This window comes from Arctopsyche grandis, chromosome 7, assembly GCF_051622035.1.
Source record: "Arctopsyche grandis isolate Sample6627 chromosome 7, ASM5162203v2, whole genome shotgun sequence".
NCBI lineage: Eukaryota > Metazoa > Arthropoda > Insecta > Trichoptera > Hydropsychidae > Arctopsyche > Arctopsyche grandis.
The window spans coordinates 19033432-19056747 of record NC_135361.1 but is presented as its reverse complement, the minus strand read 5'-3'; the positions used below and the strand labels follow the sequence as shown (position 1 = coordinate 19056747).

Sequence of the window (23316 nt, the reverse complement as noted above, 5' to 3'; positions counted from 1 at the left end):
ACTGAAGAACTACAAAAAAATACCAGATTCACTACAATTGAGAATCACCGAAATGGGGGAGAAAAAGATGACCTCAACCCTAATGAATGTATTACATACAAATACGACTGCAAGACACGACCCTCTAGATAAACAATGATATAATTAAATAGGAAACGACAATTTTGAAACCATACAAATACTAGACAACCAACCAAATACAACATATCGAAATTGAAAATCTACAAATGAACAACGGCCGTAATATACATATATTACCAAAACGAGCGCGATGATAATTATGGCACAACCACACACACATTTATAAATTCAGCTCGCAAAAGCGTAAAATTAATTAAAAATAATGTAATAACATTCATCACACAATTTGACAGTTAGCATACCACTATCAGCAACACTTATCGGGGACGAGCCGTCTCACCAGGGACACACTCAACCTTAATTATAATATCGTTCAATAAAATTAATAATCATGTAATTTCACACAAACATATGTACATATATAGGATACATATTTTCTACCGGGTCGCGCCTCTCAGTCCAGTCAGTCCCGTGCCCCCGAAAAGGCAAATTGTACAATGGGGCCCCGTACACAATAACCCAATTACGATTTGGAAGTGGACGAAAAAGCCCGCAGGTCTGTCCGTCAGTCACAACGCGACATATTGACAATTGACGATGTAAAAGGGCAACGTGTGTAACTATAATACATATGTATGTACATACATATGTAGGTACATATACCTACAGCAAATGCGATCGTGTAGACTTGAGTGTGTACATATGTATAGTGGAGTTCTTGTTGCTAAGCAAAAACTTTGTATGACAGTCTAACATATCTGATATTGCAGAGAGAGGTAGTGCACATACTCGTGAAGTAGTATCGTTATGAATATGCAATATAATGCATCGAGAATCGCTTGCATGTGCATTTTTTCACATTATGCACGTAATGGTTCAATCGGAATTATTGTCCCACGCTACGTTTGTACGAGTCTACAATCGAACGATCCAATTTCTTTCATGTATTGAATATATATATAATTCTACTTTGATGTTTTTTGTATTAGAGAATAATTTTATTATTCACATGCTTTGGAAAATAAAAATAGCGGGACTGAAATATCGTGAAAACGCATTGTAAAATTTCGCTTGACTTGGGATATCGTTCATCAGGGTTGCCAGTGTTGTGGAAAATGCATCTATATAACTGTAATTATAGCTTATAATTAGCATATGATTCAGCTACTTACACGATCTGCTCGGATAAATGTGTATATTACAAAGTAATTACAGAATATAACTACATACATGAACTGGAAGTGGAAAGAACCGACTTATAATTATTGTTCAGATTAAATGCTGCAATAACATTGGGAATAGAATAAAATATGAAAACTAGTTAGCAAGAGATATTTGGTTATATGATCACTACCCAACTTTATTTATTTATGATGATTTTTTGCATAGAGTAAAACCAAAATGATAAATTTGTTTATGATAATCGACGTAGTTACTACTATTTAGAAGTACTTTCATAAACGATGAAGACATAAGTCTCAATTCATCAGTTGACAATTATTACGCTCAATTGTCTCAGTCATAAATGAAACACTCAGGCCCCTATTAAAAGCTCTTAAGCATACATAGTGTACTTAATCCATGGACACGCTCAGGGCGAAAACACACCGAGTGGGACGTGGTACGTGTTTTTTTTTTAGATACTTTCAAACATGCGAAAAAACGCAGCACCCATATTCTTGGTACACAGTCCCAAAAAATCACCGCCTGGAGTGTTCTTGGTGATATTTTATCCTTGATTGACAGTGATCGATAACGGTGAATCCCATATTTGAAGAAACTTGTCGATTGCATATTTATTTTTTATACAATTTCGCCATAGTGAATTTACAGATTAGCTCCAAGTCGTCAGTATGGCTGCACAAAAAGTGTAAATATGGATATGCAAACACTTGTAACCTCCCAAAGATATTCATTCTGCACGTGCACAGCGAGAAGCCAAGGACACACGACGTCCCATACCACTGTGTGTGTTTTCGCCCTTACTCGCAAGTGTACGAACTATCGACCAAGCTTCAAGGCATAAACCGAGAAACGTATTCCAGAATCCGCAAAGTGCGTGATCCATCTATAGATTGCGATTAAAACATAATGATAATGAGGTGCAAAAACAAGCCTAGTTGCGAGATCGAGTCACGGACTCACGCATGGGCAGGTGGCAACGACACGTCATATAATCGCTTCCTAAGCGTTTTGCAAACGGACAGCAGATGTTTCTAAACAAGTTTCAAGCCTTGGAAGATCAAAAGCCGCGGAAAGCCACGGAGGAAACCCTATATTAACGATATGCGACTTCCTAGAAAAGGGCGTCCGATACCCAGAAGAGAGCGACGGCGACTTTCCGATGGAATGCTGGAGGACGGCCGCCTCTCGAGAAATGTGTGCTGCACATGAGGTAAGTGCCGGTAAGGCCGACTTTTTTGCCGGTTCGTCGTAGTCGGTTGATTCCAACTTGTTCGTTGCCGGTTGAGTAATAGGCCGAAGAGGCCGGCTGCCCACTAAGAATAGAAATAACCTGTTCGCTGCTTGTGTCGTCAAATGAGAATTAATGCGGCGCCGATGCGGCCCTGCACGATCTGCACCCCTTCGCAACGTGATGCTGAATTTGGAGCAGCCTCGATCTTGACTCGATTTCGTCTCCGTCTTGGAATCCCCGCCTACTCTCGTAAAACGCTTTTTCTAAAAACCATTCCACCATACTGCTATTAGCTATTGAAAATTGAAAACTAAACCAACAACTTAAAAATTAGCTTCCCAACGAATGTATGACGGAAGGCCATATCAAACATTTATTTTTTATTTTATTTATTCATTTGGGTGCAGTCCATACTATACCTATAGTATCAAAATGCTATGTAGAAAAACCCATAAAAAGATAATTTATTACGTTTCACCTTATATGAAGATATGTAGTTTACACATTAATATTTTTAGCCTATTTTTGGGCAGCAGTTTATAATGGCATTCAAACAATCGTTTGAACTTCAATATGCTTAAAAAAAACTACAATAATGTGGCGAGAATAGAAGAAAACAATGATCAATGACAAAGAAGAAACAAAAAGTACTTTAATTAAATTCAAAAGTACACCAGATTTGTTCTGGCTGGGACGACCCGGGACAAGATTTTTGATGCCCAATGTTCCGGGGATTGTTATCTCCAATCCCGGGAAAATTATGTCAATCAAAACGTTCTTAAAAGGTTATAATAATTGCAAATGTATATCCTCCTATGAACCTATTGTGAAGAGAGTGTATAGTATAATAACTCTTTTATACAATCTAAAATCCTTCTTGTATTGAAGATTTCACAATGGAAAAAACTTTTTAGATCAACTCTTAGATACTGATGAAAATAAGACATTTGTTTGTTTAACGATGAATGAAGATTTAAATAAGGACTACAAAATAAAATAAATAAAAATAGACTCGATTTGAAACGACGAACGAAAATAATATTTTTTGAAATATACATGCTGACAAGAGAAAGAAAAAAACAGATATGTAATTACATCATAAAATCAACTTCGAACGAAACTGAGATGGTTATTTCCATTTGCATAAAATATTTGTGCCAAATCTAGGCTTTCAGATTTTCATTTTAATATTAAAATATTATAATTTCATTCTTCTAGTTAATAGAAAGATTGTTTAATATTTTTTTTAAATATTTTGTTAATAAATAAATTTATATAAAAAAAAAAATTAAAATGATTTTTTTATTAATATAAATTTTCCCGAATCCCGCCATCGATCCTGAGCTCCGTCCCGGGAATTAAAAAAATCCGGGAAATCAGAACTCCAGTGACAATTCAAATCCAGAAACAACAATTGCAGTGGACATTAAAAGGAATTATCAAAAGTCATGAACAGTAAGAAAATCAAACTAATCAAAGCCAAGCGCAAAATTAACAGAATTTTCAAAAATCAACTTTTTTCTCTCATACGCGCTAAGAGGCCAAATATAATATGTTCATCAAAATCGATTCCTGTCCACCCCTTTCCGCCTACATGATTCCCGGAAAAAAATACATCATTAGAAAACCCAACCTCAGAACTTCAAACGTGCAGGGATTTAATTACACAATTAACACCCCAATAACGAGTTCGTGGAACCAATTAAACTTGAATCGACATCGATACTAACCGTTAGTGGTTGCAAAAAATTCATCACAGTTAATTTATTAAATGCTTTTATTACGTAAATTTACTTCTACATACATAGGAGAGACTTCTCCAGTCAGCCACCTAACCGTTCAATTAACACATTCGACGCCGCGCCGTCGGAATTGACGATCGCGTGAGTGAACATACAACCGAAAACAAACCGTATCGATTTTCGGACAATTGCTAAATGAAACGCGATAAAATCTCTTCGAACGCATTAAATATTAAAGTAACATTTCAAGTTATCGGTCCGAGTAATGAAAGCGCGTTATTTTTTGAGGTTCGATTCTAATCGTGACCACCAATTCGGTCCACAAGGGAAAGGTCAACATCTAAAATAAAAATATAGAAAAAAATATACTTCTATCCCAAATAACCGTCAATAACTGCAATTTGATATTTTTATACACATATACTTAATTGACAACAACTTCAAGCCACTCCCTGAAAAACAAAGCGCACGCTTTCCTCTATGAGACGTTGCAAACGTTTGACGTATAATAGTGTACAATTTTTTTTTTATTAATATAATTCAAAAGGCAATAATGAATCCAGCATTTCTACTTATGCAAATGCGTTTTGACGTTCGGAAAAGTATTAAAAAAAAAACCCGTTTCTATAGTGAGACAAGAATGTCGTAAATTAACGACGATCTCTCTCATTCATATAAATATAAATCAATGCACATTGCGATGATTTTCCACATGACGAAAACAAATTTTTTTAGTAAAACACTTAACTTTTACGTACGGCCTTTAGATCAGTTGCACAATTGCAATAGAATATATTTATAATCCTGTGCCCGCTTTCGAGATTCTGAAACAAAACAAACAAAAAGTCAATAAAAATCGCATGTCATGACATAAATTGAAACATTTATTCATTCATAAATTATTTCAAACATCACACAAATAAAAAGTTTAAAAAATAAAATAAATAAGTAATTAAGTTTAAATTTATGTGCCATTTGAACGATTTAGAGGAAATCTAACAGAGTAGGCTTATTTTTCATCTCTAATTCAGTATCATCACATGGCGATGATACTGATAATAATTACTAACAAGTATTCAGTAGAAACACGCTAACTTCTATTTTTTAAGATACCATAAACTTATAATGACTCCACCGTATATACATACATATTTAATTTAATATAAATAAAATTTTCCTGTTAACGGTATGTCATAATGCTTTTCACCACTGCAGATTTTTTTTAATATTATATAATATTAAAAAAAATCGATCAAGATTTTTTAAATTGCATAACTATCGAACACCATTTAAATTTAATGAATTAATTAAACAAGATACCTCGTTGGTATTTTACATAACAGAAATTCAATCAAGAACGAAAAAGAACATATATATATTCGAATGCAACTGTATCTTCATAATATTATGACGAAAATAAACGTTCAAATTTTGCGTCGAAAAAAAAAACAGACATCCGCAAATCTGCATATTTTTTTCAATCTACACATTACATACATAATCTGTTCAGAAAAACAAGGCACTACTCGCATACATTCTATGCTAAATGTATTATATTTGGATGTATTTACATTTTAATATAAATTTATTCGCAATTTGCCACGCCGATTACTGCCAGTGAATAATAATACATTCAAATATATATATTTAAAAAAAAACAACAACAACAACTCGTTTAACAATTTCACCGACACTGGCGAAAAGGCGAATCGGGATGCTGCTCTCGGAAAGTCGTTTCGGCCAACCGCGATACCAACCTGCGCGAGCCAGAATGTCAACGACACTTTTATGAAACGAAACAACTTGATAAATATTCTAATTTAATGCTTCGTTTGCATTTTTAATGAGGACATAACTCACCCTCACGATATGCGACAAATTTAATCGCGAGATTAAATCAGCGATGCTTATGAAATCTGATAGACACGACTGAAATAATTCGAAGGTTGCCTGTGTTTGACAATGCAACAAACTTTAAATCTTAACTTAAGATATCAAAAATAATTTTGGAAAGAATTCAGGTCAGGATCGGAGCGATTAATGATCTAGCTTAGAAACAGATAAAATACATATGTAGTCATATTAGATTAACGACTTTCGAAATAATGGTATTGTTTTTCGATTGGTCGAATGTCATTCAAGTGGGACTGGGCCACGAGGTTTGTTAATTAGTGGAAAATCACAATTTCCGAAGGCACCAACTGGAAGAAAACCATATTGTGCTAGCACTTGTATGGCTGTTAAGGAGCTTATTACCAGACGACAACTGATGGAGAAACCAAAACAGGGTTTCAATCAATACTCAACCAAAGCTCACGCCACATCTCGAGTTTCTTTTGGCGGCTAAGAATCAATCAAACAACTTTATACAATTTAAAATAAAGTAATCGCAACATAAATCTACAAATTTTCATTGAAAGATTTATTTTTTACTCTCATATGAATGTATACATATATGCATAGGTACTTAAGACTGTATTTTATTTACAACTCAAAGCTTATCGTCAACAATAAAAACTTCATTTATATTATAAACCTTCAACCACCACATAAAATCCCTTTCCATTCAAACTTGTCGTAAACTTCAAGTTATATTATTGACACAATTACTCGTTCAGAAACACTATACCATTGACGGATAATTTTAATTCAATTATTTATTTTTCTACTTGACCATTTGATCCCACAGTCCATCGAATCGGACCGTGCATCTGATTGTATAATACACAGTTCTTTAAAAAAAAAATAGTTCGACGAAAAAACTAATGAATTGTTTAAATAGTTTAAAAAATCCGTCAGGCAAATTGTACGAAAATAGAAAATAAATAAAGTAAAAACACAATATCATATCCAGAAGAGGTCTATGAACCTCTAGAATTGTCAAACTCTAATATTAGAAACATACATACATACATATGAAGATATTTAGGAGGGAGCATAAAAATTAAAAAAAAATGAATTCAAAATTCAATTCTATTATCGTTTTTAAACTTCATTCTCATCGCTTTAGACCGTCTCCGTCAAATATGCTTATTTGAAGGAGACGTTCCTTAACCCTCGAATCATCAAATCATGAGATTTCTAACCTTTCTTCACCAAGTTTTCCGAACTATCGTCATCCTTGACCACCAGACTTCATCTATTTTGAAATTTTCTTCTGAAGCTTTCATCATTCATCCTCAAAATATGCCCCCAACGAGCTTTATTAAGACGTGTTAATCTCAAACGATTAACGACTCGATATTGAAGGACTTTTAAACATGTTTTGAAACATCTCATTACTTTTCTGATAAATATGATTCACAGCTACAGTGTTATGTATGAATTTTTAAGAATTTTCCGGATTATTTTTGCAGGGGAACCTCATCGTGAGGGTAACCTCTTTAGTTGACCAACCTGCTGTTGACTACGGTGGTGGATAGTCGCTGTGACAGCCGGACAGAAATAGAACCGGCCGAGCTGGTCTCCCACCGAGGAATGCCGAACCAGACTGACTCACCAGGCGTTGCCAACATTTCTTTTGCATTTCTTTTTTTTTATTTCAGATCCCATAACAATGTACCGGCATTCCGGCAGAATGTTCCTCGCCCACGTACACTTTTCAGAAATATCCGCCATCGTTAACTGTGGACAGAGTTCTCGTTAAATATACTTGTAATGCTCGGATTGGCTTTCGCGACGGCCAATTAACCCTTTACGAGAGGATCAAGTTGCCGAATACCAGCCACCTCACAAAATGTCAACACCCAACTAACAATTAAAAAATTATATACATATGATCATATGTATTACAAATAAATTATTAAACCGATTCGGATAACCTTGAAGAATTACGAAATAGCGATGCTTCTTTGGCTAACCCCTTTTCGGTACGAGTGCGTTGGAGATGTTTAACTCGACCGAAGGATTAATTCGTTCGAGCTTTTGAAAAAAGAAGGAAATAAATTAAGCCTTATCGCTCTTGTGGCGATCTTTTTAAAAAAATAATAATAAACTCTTAATTGGGTTGCAGTTTAGAAAACCGGTCGTGGTTGAGGTTAACACCGCGCGTCGGATACCGGTTAACGCCGGTTTAATAGTGTTTAACGTTTTTGAATCATAAATTACATACGCAACGGGCAATTTAACAGAATCGGTATTAAACGTAATATTGAAATGAAAATAAGTAACTGAATATTTTGAATACAGTCTTAAATGAATGTGAATATTTATATAGTAATTTATATAAAATTTAATTGAAAATGATTTATATAATATCAATAAATCGCTCACATAAACATTAATCATATGAACTTAGCATGTTCCAAAATTTATAACAAAGGACAATTCCTATTCTTATGAAACTGACACGATTCCACACAAATACGTTTAAATTCCATACTTAATACGTTTAAAATAAATAAAAAAAATCCACTACCATCTTTTTCCACAGATGGAAAATAACCTACTGAAAACACATTATAAGATATATGGATTAATAATTATAATATACGATAAATTTATTTGTCATGCTGAAGCAGCAACGCTTCAAATTAATATGATTTTAAGTTAAATCAAACAAAAAAAAAATCGTCCACTGTTTACGATCAATGGTGACAAAATTCAGTGTCTATATTAAGAGCAATTTATAAGCGATTACTTTGATAATTTGAATAAAATGTTCCCAAAATATTTTCGATTAAATTTTAGGGCCATTTCATACAACCAGCAAAACAGTATAAATTTTCACCACATAGAATATATTTAAATGCACATATCTATGTACATTACTCGAGATGAGATTATAATATTATTGTAGTTCCTGCAATATATAGTACAAAATTATAATCGAACAGCTATAAAGAAAAGTGCACTCTCTGTGATGTAACAGAATTAGTGAAGAGTGGTTCACGGTGGTTTGCTTCGACATTCTTTATTTGGCCAGATGGCTTCGGCTCAACAGTTTGCGTTTGTGTCTCCAACTTGTTCTTCACACAACAGACACGCGATACCCAAAGAACGAACAAACAAACGAACCACTTCTGCTGAACAAACCGTACCCCGAGTTTCAATACCAGCTACTACTTATGTATAACACCTACCGATCGATACTTCTGAAATTCTTAATGGGACTACTGAAACTTTTACATCCCATTTCAAAAACTCCACAAATTAAATTTCATTATTATATTATACCAAGTACACAATATCAACTACCAAAGTGCTAACGAAATACTCAAATTGAGCATGGAAAAAATTACCACTTCCAGACATACATATGTACTGCATATGTATACGTTCATACGAAACATGGACATTGAACGCCACGATGCTACGCAAACTCCACTGCACTCAAAAAAAGCATGGAACGCTGAATGCTCGGCATTAGAATAGTAAATGGAATACGTGGGTGCGAAGTATGACAAAGGTAGTGGATATAATGAAGAAAATGAAGATATTGAAATGCCAATAGAAGGGTCACGTAGCTAGAAGAATGCACGAAATATGGACAAAATAATTGCTGGAATGTATAAATAAATAAAATGCTTGAAAAGTACCCGAGAGAAGTAAAAAGGGTGCAATGAAGGCCACAAGGGAGATGGGTGGATACAATTAGAATAAAAATATGTGCAATTAGATGGATGAGAGTTGCGCAAAACAGAGACTAATGGTAGCGTATTAGAGAGGCCTTCATCCAACAGTGGATGGTGAATGGCTGTAAATTATGATATGAACGATGTAAGTTTTTATGTACATATTCGTATGTAATTGATAGAAATGCCAGAAATATTTATTTTACAAAATAAACTATTCTTAATTATAATACAATTTTATTCAAAATTACCACTTCACTGATATGATAGTCACAGTAAATTGAGGAAAATACAATAAAATTATATTGTAAGGTATACAAATCATATATGGACAATCGAAAGTTTCAGACAGTCCGATCTGTATATTGCTCTACATTGAAAGTGCGAAATACAAAGTATAGATCAATAAACTGGTAAAATCAGTTTTCCAGTTATTTATAAAATCTTTAACAACACAAGCGCCAATAAAATCTGCAATAGGTGATGTGAAAGTTAAAAGCAAGCGAATATTGTAATTTTAATCATACTCGAATGTATCATAAATTTTTTTAGATCTTTACAACATTTGATCAAATTTTATTACATTCATTTTTCACAAACTAAGTAAGTATATCTTAAAACACGGCAAACGTTACATATGTACATATATGGCGACACGAATACAAGCGATTTTCACATTATTAAATATGAAATACTTGAATCAAGTCATAAATTTCGTATACTCGATGTACTTACATATATACATTTTCATTGTGGGTTCTCCATTGAGTACAATATTTATTAACATCAACTTCAAATGAAAGACAATCGAAAAAATGGCTATGAAAAGTCCGTTTTGTCTAATTCAACGAAGACCGGTTTCTCCCCCGCAGGTGGAAATATTTATTTACAATATATTTGACAATACATTTGATGGTATATTATGCAATAGGTGCAGTACAAAAATATTCCGGTACCGTAGTATTTGTCACAGAGCAAAAATAGACTATTATTATCGCCAGTATACACCACCCATATATAACATCCCACGCAAACAAACTTTGCCGAGAAGAATATTATTATTGAAAAAAAAAAGAAACAAACATATCATTATAATTGCGTACACCTTGTTGTGAGCAAAATCAAACTACAACATTGTCTGCGACAAATTACACAGTGCACCGAGATGAACTTCGAGACACTCTGCAGTTTTGGATTTGTTTATTTTGTCAAACGGTCGACTGTACACAGCTCGTTATCATAAACACAAAGCAGATAAGATAGTTGTTGGCCAAATTCGAACGCTATACGACAGCACGAATCAAAGAATCACACATTCAGAATAAATTCAGGCAATTTGAATAAAACGATGCATTGTAACGGGTTGCAGAGACAAAATTTCATTTTGGCCAGTCTCCAACGGGTTGATCGGTTTGTTGAAAATCGCTCGGGCGAACTTGGCCAGGCTCGTTACAACAATGAAACGACCGCAAATTGAATTATCTTTGTAGCCAGAAAGGTCCAACACCAACAATGGACGTTCAAAAAATGCTTGCAACAAAGTTGTTCGTATGCATAAAACATGTGTGCAACCGTTGAGCGGTTGCTAGCTGCAGCTCGCTGCAGTTTTGATCAACGTCGCATGAGTCACGATGTCCTTATAAGAAATCGGTAAATGCATTTTTGTTTAATATTCCTTTGGGAAATCTTTCATATCCAATTGCGTATATCGTAGGTTGAGAGTTGTACATTGAAACCTACAGCACACACGGTTTACAAATTTAATACAAATGAATATTTATAACCAACTGGCAAATCTCTTAAGGGGAAGTATAGCCATTTGATGTTTCTAAAGATTGTCTAAAGTTATGTCCACGCCATAACTCTCTCCTACACTACAACGTTTTTCCACTAGACAATCAACTCAAAACGTATAGTGACGTAATTTTGAATATCACTAAATCACTGTTTTTGAATATCACTAAATCGCACTTTTCATACAAAAGCTTGTCCATAAAATTTCAGTTTTTCATCGAACGTACGTACGTACTAAGAACTCAAGCCAAAGTTCATAGAGCAAAACCGCAAAATATGCCGAGTATAAATTATGAAATGTACAGAAATTAATCACACATAGGTATGTGAGATTCAGTGAATCCTAAATTCAGCACCAAAAAAAATAAAGAAAACTCAATTTGAACCGTATAACCGCATAACCGGTTGGTGCATGAGCGAAACGCAAAGCGAATTATGCAAGAACTTTGATCGGACGACGATGACGATCGATGATTTGGCACTTCTACACATCGATCGGGCCATCTTCGACCGCAATGAACCGTTCATTGTCAATGACTTTCTATGTACGAAGTACATACCATGTATAATACAATACCACATTACATTGTACATACGTACATGCATTTCACAAATATATGAGCATTGCCAAAGTTCACACTTAGTCTAACCGCAAAATTAGAACCAAATTAAATATATTTTAGTAAACGGCACTAAAATGCATGTACATGATATAATCATGAATATATGTAATTAAACATTATAATACATACTCGATTTTATGCCATTTTTACTTATATTCATATTGTAAAAATCTTTTCAAAAAGTTTATGTGCTTCGTTCTAAAAACCTACTCATAAATATTTATGTATGTATATTAAAACATATTTTTGATGAGTTGCATTATATTCCACATTTTATATGAAAGAGTTTTATAATACAATTAAAACAGACAGACCTGAAATTAATATAATCCATGTCAAAACGGTAGCCATATGAAATTTGGGAGTGTATTGAACTCCAGAAAAGATCAAGAAACATCTCAACATTGTGACCAAAGGACGTAAGATAATTAAGGCAAAAGGGTTTTGATATTGTTAACTTAATAGAATAAACTTATTTTGCTCTCTTGCTTTGAACATTATTGGGACGGTGTATTATTGTTTGGCATTGCTCTAATGACTATCCGATGTCTAATTATGAAACAATTCAGAAATTACATATACATACATAAACCAAATTTTACCTTTTTGTATTTATAACCATTCTTTTACAGAATACTGTGGCAAAGATTTAAAATCGCAGTTTAAGAATATAAAATTTATGTACGAAAATAATCATAATAAATTAATAAATAATCGAAAATAATCATAATTAAAATAATTAATAATTAAAATTGACAATAAAAAAATAGTTGATTCGATTTTTACTATTTACTTTGGATACCAACTGAGAAGTTGACGTAGATCGAACTAATTGCCCGCCATTCGAGAATTCGATTAATTTACACCGAGGCGCCATTTATAATCGCCGAATACGGTCGGTTTGATCGTTCAGTATGCGAATACATATGTAGCTTCATAGTTAAAAATCAAGCGAACAAACTTCTTGAATCTTATCACCGGCTACCGGCGCGATAACAACACGTTTTCACCGAGCAAACAAACACTCGCAATGAAATTGCTACCAGTGTTAATTGGCGTGATTGTCGCCTTATATCGCCGGGTCAAGTTCAAGGCGCCCTGGGGCCAAAGAAGCGGACGTAGATTAACGGCGCACTATCAATTCGCACTCCTCTCCCGACTCTCGACTACACCAAAAATCTCAAAAATAAACGCTGGATGCATCGACAAGCACGTGACCGATGCGAAATTTAAAAAGCGCGTGTTCGCAAGCGCGTGTGTGCACGCGCAGATTAGATAAGGCGCCTTTCGAACACAATTTGAGAAACAGTCGCCGAAAACGTTTGAAAAAAAAGAGGCGGCGGTCGGCAAGCGTGACACGCAAGCTTTTTCCATATTGTTTAATGCTAATCGCCCGAAGAGCGCAATTAATTAAAAGCTTAATTCGGATTTTTACCGGGCGACATTTTCAGATTCGGCGATTGCGCGTGAAAAATGCACGCGATTTTTAATTACAATGTTGGACCGCGGTGTAGAGAATGGCTCCTCGACGGTTGAAGAGGTTATGTAGCGACTGGTGGCGCCTCCTGGCGGATTCGGGCACCCAACTTAAAACTGTGCGGATTTATGCGAACAGTTAGCTTAGTAGGTACGGCACGTTTGGACCGATCGAAGTACGTTGAAACAATGTCAACATGAAGTTTATAAGTGTGGGAAAAAATCGATGGCGTTTTTAGATGCATTGTCGACAAATTTGTGCGAAATTTTTCTATTTACATAACTCTAGTAATAAAAATAATGCTACCTATGTATGTATGTACGTACTTTCTAGCTGTTTAAACCCATACAAATTTCAATTCATTTATACTCTAAAATAGTGAATTAAGATTGGAAACAATTGGTTTGAAATTTGAAAAACCCATAGCTTCTTTTGAAAAAGAAATGTATAAGAAAATAAATCGCATAATCCCGATTTTTTTTTTTAATTCTGAATTTTTTTATAAAAAAATATTGTTTATGATTATTTTGAAAATAATCATAAACAATATACGATATGAAAATACGTATATGACTGTAACTTTATGTATTTGAGGAATCTCGTCATCAACATCATCATCATCTACAGCCGCTCACCATCCACTGCTGGATGAAGGCCTCTCCAACACGCTTCCACTCGTCTCTGTTTTGCGCAACTCTCAAATATCTCACTCCACACATTTTCTTTATTTCGTCTACCCATCTTCGCTGTTATGTATCTTCCTTTTACCCTTTTGCATTCTCTCGGATACCATTCTAGTACTTATTTTGTCTACCTTTCATCCATTCTTCTAACCACGTGGCCCACCCATTGCCATTTCAATCTCTTCACTCTATCCACTACTCTTGTAATGCTTCTCACCCACGTATTCTGTTTCCCACCTTTCCTCGTTACACCAACCATACAGCGTTCCATACTTTTTTGGATGCATTAAGAAGTATAAAATACAAAATTCGACACTGACACACAAGTCGCACTGGGGTACATTGACACATTTTCGATACAAGTTTTAAGCGCCAATATAGGGAAACTCACACGAGACAAAAGTTCTACTTCCGGTAGTCAGATTTAGTTCAAATTTTTTTTTATTACTTAACATCACCATAAATATTATAATCATAAAATATCAAGAAGATAGAACTAATTTAAAAGGTCAAAATAAAATAATGAAATAGTGTTTAAAAAAATTACTAGTTCGAATTTTCACATGATCACAAAAATTATTTTATTGTTACTACGTTCATAGATAAAGTAAAAATTACATGATATATAGCAATCAAACAAAATGACCTTTTGATAGATCATTTTCAGATAAAATTTAGATAAAGTTGATATAAAATCTTCAACAAATTATATCTGATAAATTACGAGCATGATACATACGTTTATCTGCATATATGTATGTATGTACATATGTGTACACGAATCTTTAATATAAAAGTATCAAATTTTTGATAAGAAAAAGGAATATTGAATAAGCCACGTGGTAAACGGAACGCGGCACGCGCCGCCACTGCGCTATCGACGATCGATCTCGCCCACTGCTGAAGCAGATGCGTTTGTCCAAAGCCAGAGGCGGCTCGCGGTCGTGCGATGACCCTCCTCCGGTCTCCAGGTGGCGACCAGTTTTTTTTTTCACCCGCCAATATCGTTTTACTTGTCACCCGTATGCGATCAACTCTGCATCCCAATAGCCCGAGTGTGGTCAGCCCCAAAAGCGTGGGACGCACGATCGCGAAACTGACGTAAAGAAAGACATTTCATTATATGAATCTACATATTGTAAAATCAAATGTCTTGATAATACATTCTCAATTTGTAACTTTATCTTTGCAACAAAAATATAAATATTTTACACTCCGGGTGTTTTTTTTAAGCAAACTATCTCACTATGTATTTACATACTGAAAATTCAGAAGAGTCAAGAATAGATTATACAACCAGAACACCTACTTCAAATAGTTTTTAAATAACATATGTACATATAAGATGTATTATCGTCAGGGCCGCCGAGAGGAATCCCGGGCCCTGGAAAAATAATTCCATACCCTATGACAAACAAAAAAAAACATCTTATAGATATATTTTTAATTGAACTATTAGAGAAATACCTATAATATAAAATATCAATATCGATCAGTCGAACTTCCCAACACGGAGCCTCTCAAGTAGTCCGGGCTCTGGAACTTTAACCCAAGCTACCCCACCCCCCCCTCTCGGCAGCTCTGAATATCCTCACTGGACCAGAAACTATTAGAATATATATGCATAAACTGTATGAGACGAAACTCTGATAGAAAACGATCAAGATGGCGTCACAAATATCAGTAGCACTACAGAAATACTCCGAATAAATTCCTTCAATCGAGGTCAGCCCAGGGCTTGAAACCGGGAACTTCTCGGTAGTTAGCATTAACGCAACCACCGAGATATACTTCTGGCTATTATGTATAGTGAAAGTACCTTTTAAATAATAGAAAGCTTTTGAAAATCAAACAACCGGGACGGCAATATTTTCCTGGTGAATCGAATTAAAAAAAACTCATTTACAAAACAAAATGGTTATAAATTACAACAAATATAAAAATAGTTTACACGTTTCCAATAACATATGAATCTCCTTTGATTGTTTGGCGCTTAAGTAGGCTTAACATTGGCTGTACAATTTTTCATACGGAATTTTATTCTAATAAACTCGGAAAATTTAAATGTTTGAAATACACTTTCAAAATAATATTAATTTTTAGAAGAAAATAAAGAATTAATAAGAAAATGATAAGGTAGTACAATAATATTTTCAATGGTATATAACTAAAATAGAAAATTACATATATAACCTAAACAGAAAATGACAGATATTATTCAAAACTACCAACAACTATAAACAAAAATTATTTTTTTGAGAACTTTATATATTAAAAAAAACCCTTATGTACTATGTATAATATATATATATATATATATATATATATATATATATATATATATATATATATATATATATATATATATATATATATATATATATATATATATATATATATATACATGTACAGAAGTCGACTAAACTGTGACAGTTCGTTATAGTACACTTCAGGATGTTTCCCACTGTAAGCGATCCTTCACGTATCCTTCGGCTTCGGTGACGAGTGACGTTCCACTTATCTAGGCATACAATTCTAGTGCACTCTAGGTCGTTTTTAATAACGAATCGTCGATAACGACGTCGTTAAATGCTCTCGCATAACGAGGAGAGCCGAATGTCGAACAATATCATTATCTTCTTCATCGCTCCCCCACTAGGTTTAACACATACGTACATACATACATACACACAAGCCCGCACCGAAACACTACCGGAACGTTGATATAACCGAAACTGCGATAAGATAATCCGAAAATAATTTCGGTAATGGGTGAATATGCGAAGTCAAAATCAAAATTTTACACGGACACATACCTACAAACATACATTGTACACATACATATGTATATGTATTCGAAATCGTTCGAAAACGGTGTGAAATAGGGGTCGATGTGAAGAATCTCGCACCTCAATCTCGATTGAACAACAAAGGGATGACAAAAAAGGCGAGGTTGCACCACGATGGTGGTTTATTGATTTTTTGCCGTGCAGGCAATGCGGTCGTGTTGAACATTGTGGTGCTATAGTGCGTGCTCACAATAGCATTTACCATATTGATCACTATAGGTTGACCGGAACAAGTCTTGAGACTTACAAAGTAGCAATTCATCAAATTCAAATCAAACCCTTCCTAATCAGTAGGTTTTACGTATTGAAACATAGCTGAACAAAGCAGATGCATATTTAAGTATAATACATAAATTGCCTCACACAAAGAGCTAAATAAATGTATGTAAAAAAAATTATATTTTTCATTCTTATAAGAATGGTTTTTCACTTTGGTAAAGAAATGGTAAAAATTTCTTTACCCACTGGGAAAATTTCCAATTAGAAATTTTATAAAAAAAAAATGTTCGATATATGTAATTATATGTTCGATATATGTAATTATATGTTCGATATATGTAATTATATGTTCGATATATGTAATGTCTAGCCTGTGCTTAAAAAAATCCGCTAGCCACTGTGCTGGACTCCAAGCGCCCAGTTAAAGATGGCTGTTTTCAGTTAAAATCTGCAAGGCTCATTATTGTAATTTAATATATAATTTCGAAAGAGACTTTGTATGTTTGTATCTTTGGTTGGGAACTTCTAAAACAAAACAAAGTTTCTATGACGACAATTCAATTAGTTGAATATTATATTTTTCCGATTCAAATAAATTAAATAAAAAAAAAAAAACAAATGAATATTTACTTTTAGATTCGCCATGCTTAAGCTGTTTATATTACAAATACTGAGCGAAGCCGGGTAAAACAACTAGTTAGCTATAAAATCATTTTATTAAACGTCGAACTGAATTTCCACTCTCCGTCTCGCATCTGAGAGGCACGTGAAAATAAATATTTCATAGAGGTTTTGATAAGAAATACATAAAATATTAAAAACCCTGCATTCAGTATATTTGGAGAAATAAATTAAAAATATAAGTCCTGGTCACTCGCTATCCACCACAGTGCGGCGGGTATTAACAACTTTTTTTTAAATACATATTTGACCAATGTGCCAATTACAAGATTTTTCCCCAAGGCAACATTTATGGCCGAAATTGTAAATATGTATGTATGTATATTCTAAAGAGGTGACAAATATAGAGTGGCCAACCATGGTTTTTGGCCAGCAATATCGCAGGGCCAGGGCTCAAACCTATGATCCCTGAGTTGTTAGCATTATACGCTACATATATTGCTAGTAATGAAATTGAAATTGAATTATAGTTTTACAGCAATGGACTTGACCACCCAGTAGAAGTAAATTTTCCACTGGGGCCGTCTTTCAAAACACGTTCAAAATTCATTTAAAATTTACTATATACAGTGTAAAAAAATATGAATACATTTCGAGACTTTTCTGACGAATCACAAGTTAGGTTAATTTCCACATTGAATATCATTCAAAAGAAAAAACTCAAATAATCAATAAAGAGTTGGTACGCCAAAGGTGTTAAACATAAATTCTACAAAATTCCCCCAACTTGTTAGAGCGATACGATTTATTTTCGTTAATTATCGGGTGCACCTCGTTTTATACAATTATGAATTTTATGTAGTACCTGTCAAATCATACTTCTATACCAGATAAATTGATATATGTATGCATGTAGATTTTCAGACATACATATGTAATAGTGGACATCGTATCTTATCGCAATAATAATTATGTGATTATAACAATATTGAATATAACTTAAAATTTGTAATTAAAACCAATGACATATACGAATACTATTGCTTTTTCATAACATACATATATTATTATATGATAGTATAAATAAACACTTACACAGTCGACATTTCCAAAGAGAGCTTGAATCGTACAAAATTCACAGAAAACTGCCATCAAATCAACGAGTCGCCAAATCGATCAGCTATTAATTATGTATAGCGTGAAAATTTGATTACTTCCTTGATTGATGATATTGTAAGACATCAGGAAACAATTTGCGCCAACTGATTCAATTAGGTCAACACATAAACATTGTACACATATATACACAAACGTTTTAACCGACGACCCTGGTGTAATTCGTTTCGGTCATTTAACCACCCCGTAACACGAAAATAAAGGGAAAACGATATTGTATCATACTATACTACCGCTAGAACATTTTCACGCTTTCGTTACAAACATCACAATCAATCAGATTAAAATTAATTTTAAAAATCATTTACAAAAAAAGCTTCTTTACATTTAATTTCACCAATGATTTACACGCGCAATTTATCGTCAAAGTTTAGTATGAAAGTACATACATGAAATAGCATTATGTACCTACTCCAAAGAGTTACAAAAGTTATTGGCAACCGAGACAACATAGTGACTGGAAGAGAATGGCTTTCATCCAGTAGTGGATGGTGAAAGTCTAACGATGATCATGATCGAGGCAAAGCTTACGTTACAACCTAATTACAGAACGCAATTACACGAGGCGATATCAAAACGCTTGTGATAACAAAGTGCTGTGCTTGATATGAAGATGGAAATGAACGAGTACATCGAAGGATACGATAGGCACGAAAACAGGAGGTCGGTTCATAATCAACGGCTATTTTTGACCGACCTTGACTATGATGAAAGGAGTATGGTGCTGGTTGCGTGCAGATGTCCTTTGCTGACTTTGTTCGAGTGTATGAGCTGGCGGAATAAACGCATTTGCATTCGATTTCAACACAGCAATTCAAAATTCATAAAAATATGTGAGCTCCAATCAGACAAAATAATCAGCATAAATATGTATGTTAAGTACACGGGGGGAAAAAACCGACCAGCATTTAATTATAAATTATTACAATTATGCAGATTGGTGTGAATCGACTTGAATCGGCCGGTCATCGATCACAAACTACATACATACAATAATTTCAATCATTCGAATTTTTTATCCGATGAAATAACACCAATCGACTTGGTATTCAGATGAAAATATGCGGTTTTGGCCATAACACCGTCGCGCGAGTACATTTTCGCGAAAAAATCCGGTTTTGTTTTGTCATCCACCGATAAATATTGAAGCAATCGTAAACGCTTAAACAAATATTTGGCTAAAAGCAATAAACGATGCGTTAAACTAAAATCAAATAAAATTTTAGAGAACGCGATGCACTATCAGCGCGAGTCATCTTCAACCGTTTTTTTTTTTAACTCAACTTTGCCACGTTTCTGCTGATAAATTATGTCATAAATTTAAACACTATAATTTAATAAATTGAGACGATAATTTTAGTACATATTTACTGTATAATGCAACAAATGAGCAATCGAAAATATTTTGAATAATTGTATTAAAATGTACAACCCTAATGTAAATGTAAAGGCATGATCATACTGACCACATCAGTGTAAAGTGGAAAGCCATCATTGGGGATCATTTGATGCATTATTTTTAATAAAAAAATTGCCAACAAAGACCTAGGACAAATCTCAATACTATGAGGGTGAGAATTTTCATCTGAAAAATACTGAAAAAAGCGTACATGAAAGAAATCGGTAATGATAATAAAACATACCTCACGCGCGGCACATCGACGTTCACATATTGCGATCACATTTTTATAATATAAATCAGACGTCTACATGCACACATCCGATTGCAATACGAGTCGCGTTTTTTTTATTTTTTTTTTCTCGCTTCGTGTTTTCTGCTCCAACGCGGTATATAAAAAAAATAATATAAATTTAAACCGAACGTCATCAGAATATTGAAGAGGAGCGAAAACGTGCAAAATGACACTCGGGTGAGAATTCGCACCGAACACTACCTACGCGTCCTCCCATAGCCGACGAATCCGACCAATCCTACAACCTAAATACCTATACGTATAAATATTTATTTGGGCATACTAACGACGAAAAAAAAATTGCAACAAAACGCAGAAACTGAAAAATTCATTAAAATAAAATAAAATAAAAAAAAAAAAGTATTTTATACGAACGACATGCAAATGGTTGGAAAAAAAACGCATGGCGACGTTGTACATACATAGTATTCCAAAGCAAACATTCACCACGTGGATGAGATGGTTAGATAAATTGGGTAATTGCTCGCTACATAGTACGTATGCACTGTACACTTTGCATGCCGATCGCGTACCGATATAAAACGGCTTCCTTCTAAAAATATAATACAAACGATAAGCGGCCTATAAAAAAAATCAAATTTCACTTATTTTTTTACAAAAAAAAATATAATAAAACGATACCATCACATAAATATAATTTACTTTTTATATTAAAAAGAAAAAATTTATATATATATATATATATATATATATATATATATATATATATATATATATATATATATATATATATATATAACCCACATTCAGACATAAAATAATAAAAAATTTCAACGACTTAAAAAAAAACGATAATATGAACAAAATTTAAAAGCATTTTAAAAAAATTTAAATATTCAAACAAAGCAGATAAATTTTACAAAACTTTTTTACATATAAACTACATATGCAAGCCTACCGAACAGCGAAACCCACATACATAAAAAGGCGCCAAATTCAAATCCTATTCAAACTTATACATAACTAATGATTTTACCCGGCTTCGCTCGATATTTTTAATATAAACGTAAACATTTTATTTAATTTATTTGAATTTATTTAATTTATTTGAACATTCATTTGTTTTTTTTTTTCATTATTAAATTGAACGTCACGAATTCTACAAACCAACAATAGTTATATATTAGATAAAAAAAAAGACATTGCAATCAATTCAGAGTTGAAATCATACAAAATTTCACGATACAATCGATACATCTAATACAGAAAACGTTGTAGGTAAGCTCGATATTAACAAAAAAAAAAAAAAAATAGTAAAAATACATATGTACTATATAGGACCCGTTCGCAATCGAATTAATTTATTGTCACCGACAAAACGGAACGATTTCATAATCGCCCCGAAGGATCTCCCTATGCACATACATACATACATACAAATGCATACGTGAAATTTGAAGTTTAATTTTTTGAAAAACTTTACTTTAGTACTATTTGATTGATTTTGAATTTAGTCAAAGTTGGCTGGCCTACACGTATGGGTGGGTTTTGGTGGTGGTGGTGGTGTGCGGTAGTTGGTATACCTTGGTCGGTTGGCGGGGTGTCGACGGTCGGTTTCCGGTATATCGCGCTACTTCCGGCACAGGCACGTCCACGCTCGGCTGGCGTCGGCGCGCGACTGCCACCGACGCGCTCACGCCTCACACTCTCGATTAACCGGACTCTTCTACACCCTGGTCCGAAACTGACGACGCGCTTTTCCGAACCGACGCGACACCCACCTATTTCCGACAACATTTCACACTTTTGCGCGGTGTCCGTTCAATCGGCGCCGAATCAATTGAAAATAAAACCCGCTGAAATAATAAATAATAGGGCGTTCGCACGAACCCACCGGCCAGACGATCGCCACAATAATGGAAATGGAATCAAAAATATAATTTTCAGCGGGACCAGTTTATTCGTAGGTACTTGCGAAGAGAGGTTAAATAGTTAAATTCAAAGATGTAGCCTCTAGGATGACTATACACCAGGTCTGGTGTATAGTCACATAGCCAGCAGCGGTTCGGTGATTACTGGTCACAAATTACTCGTCACAAAGTCACTAAAATCTCTATAAAAAAAACAATCTCTATAGAAAAGTCCATCATACTAACGATAACTATCGTAGTAACGAGAACTTGAGTGCCAAATATTGTGTATTCGCGATTTTCATGACAAAAATTGTCTTTGTGACCACCCCAATGTGACGAATAGTCCAATTACCCCAGAAGCATAGCTCGGACGTTAAGCTTCTGCTTACCGTCAAGAAGGTGCCGGGTTCTATCCCTGAATGAAAATGAATTTGCTAATTTTCTCTGATTTCATTGTTGAAACGGTTCCCGGAAAATAAAATTGGCTAAAAATC

General features: G+C 34.1%; 1 long non-coding RNA gene across 1 annotated transcript; it reads right to left on the bottom strand.

Annotated features, from left to right (window-relative positions):
- Positions 1 to 4001: 4001 nt before the first annotated feature.
- On the bottom strand, positions 4002 to 22706 carry LOC143914090 (uncharacterized). The gene is made up of 2 exons (XR_013260791.1): positions 22493 to 22706; positions 4002 to 5063 (listed from the first exon to the last, which is right to left on the bottom strand). It is a non-coding gene; the product is annotated as an uncharacterized LOC143914090 (long non-coding RNA).
- Positions 22707 to 23316: the final 610 nt, after the last annotated feature.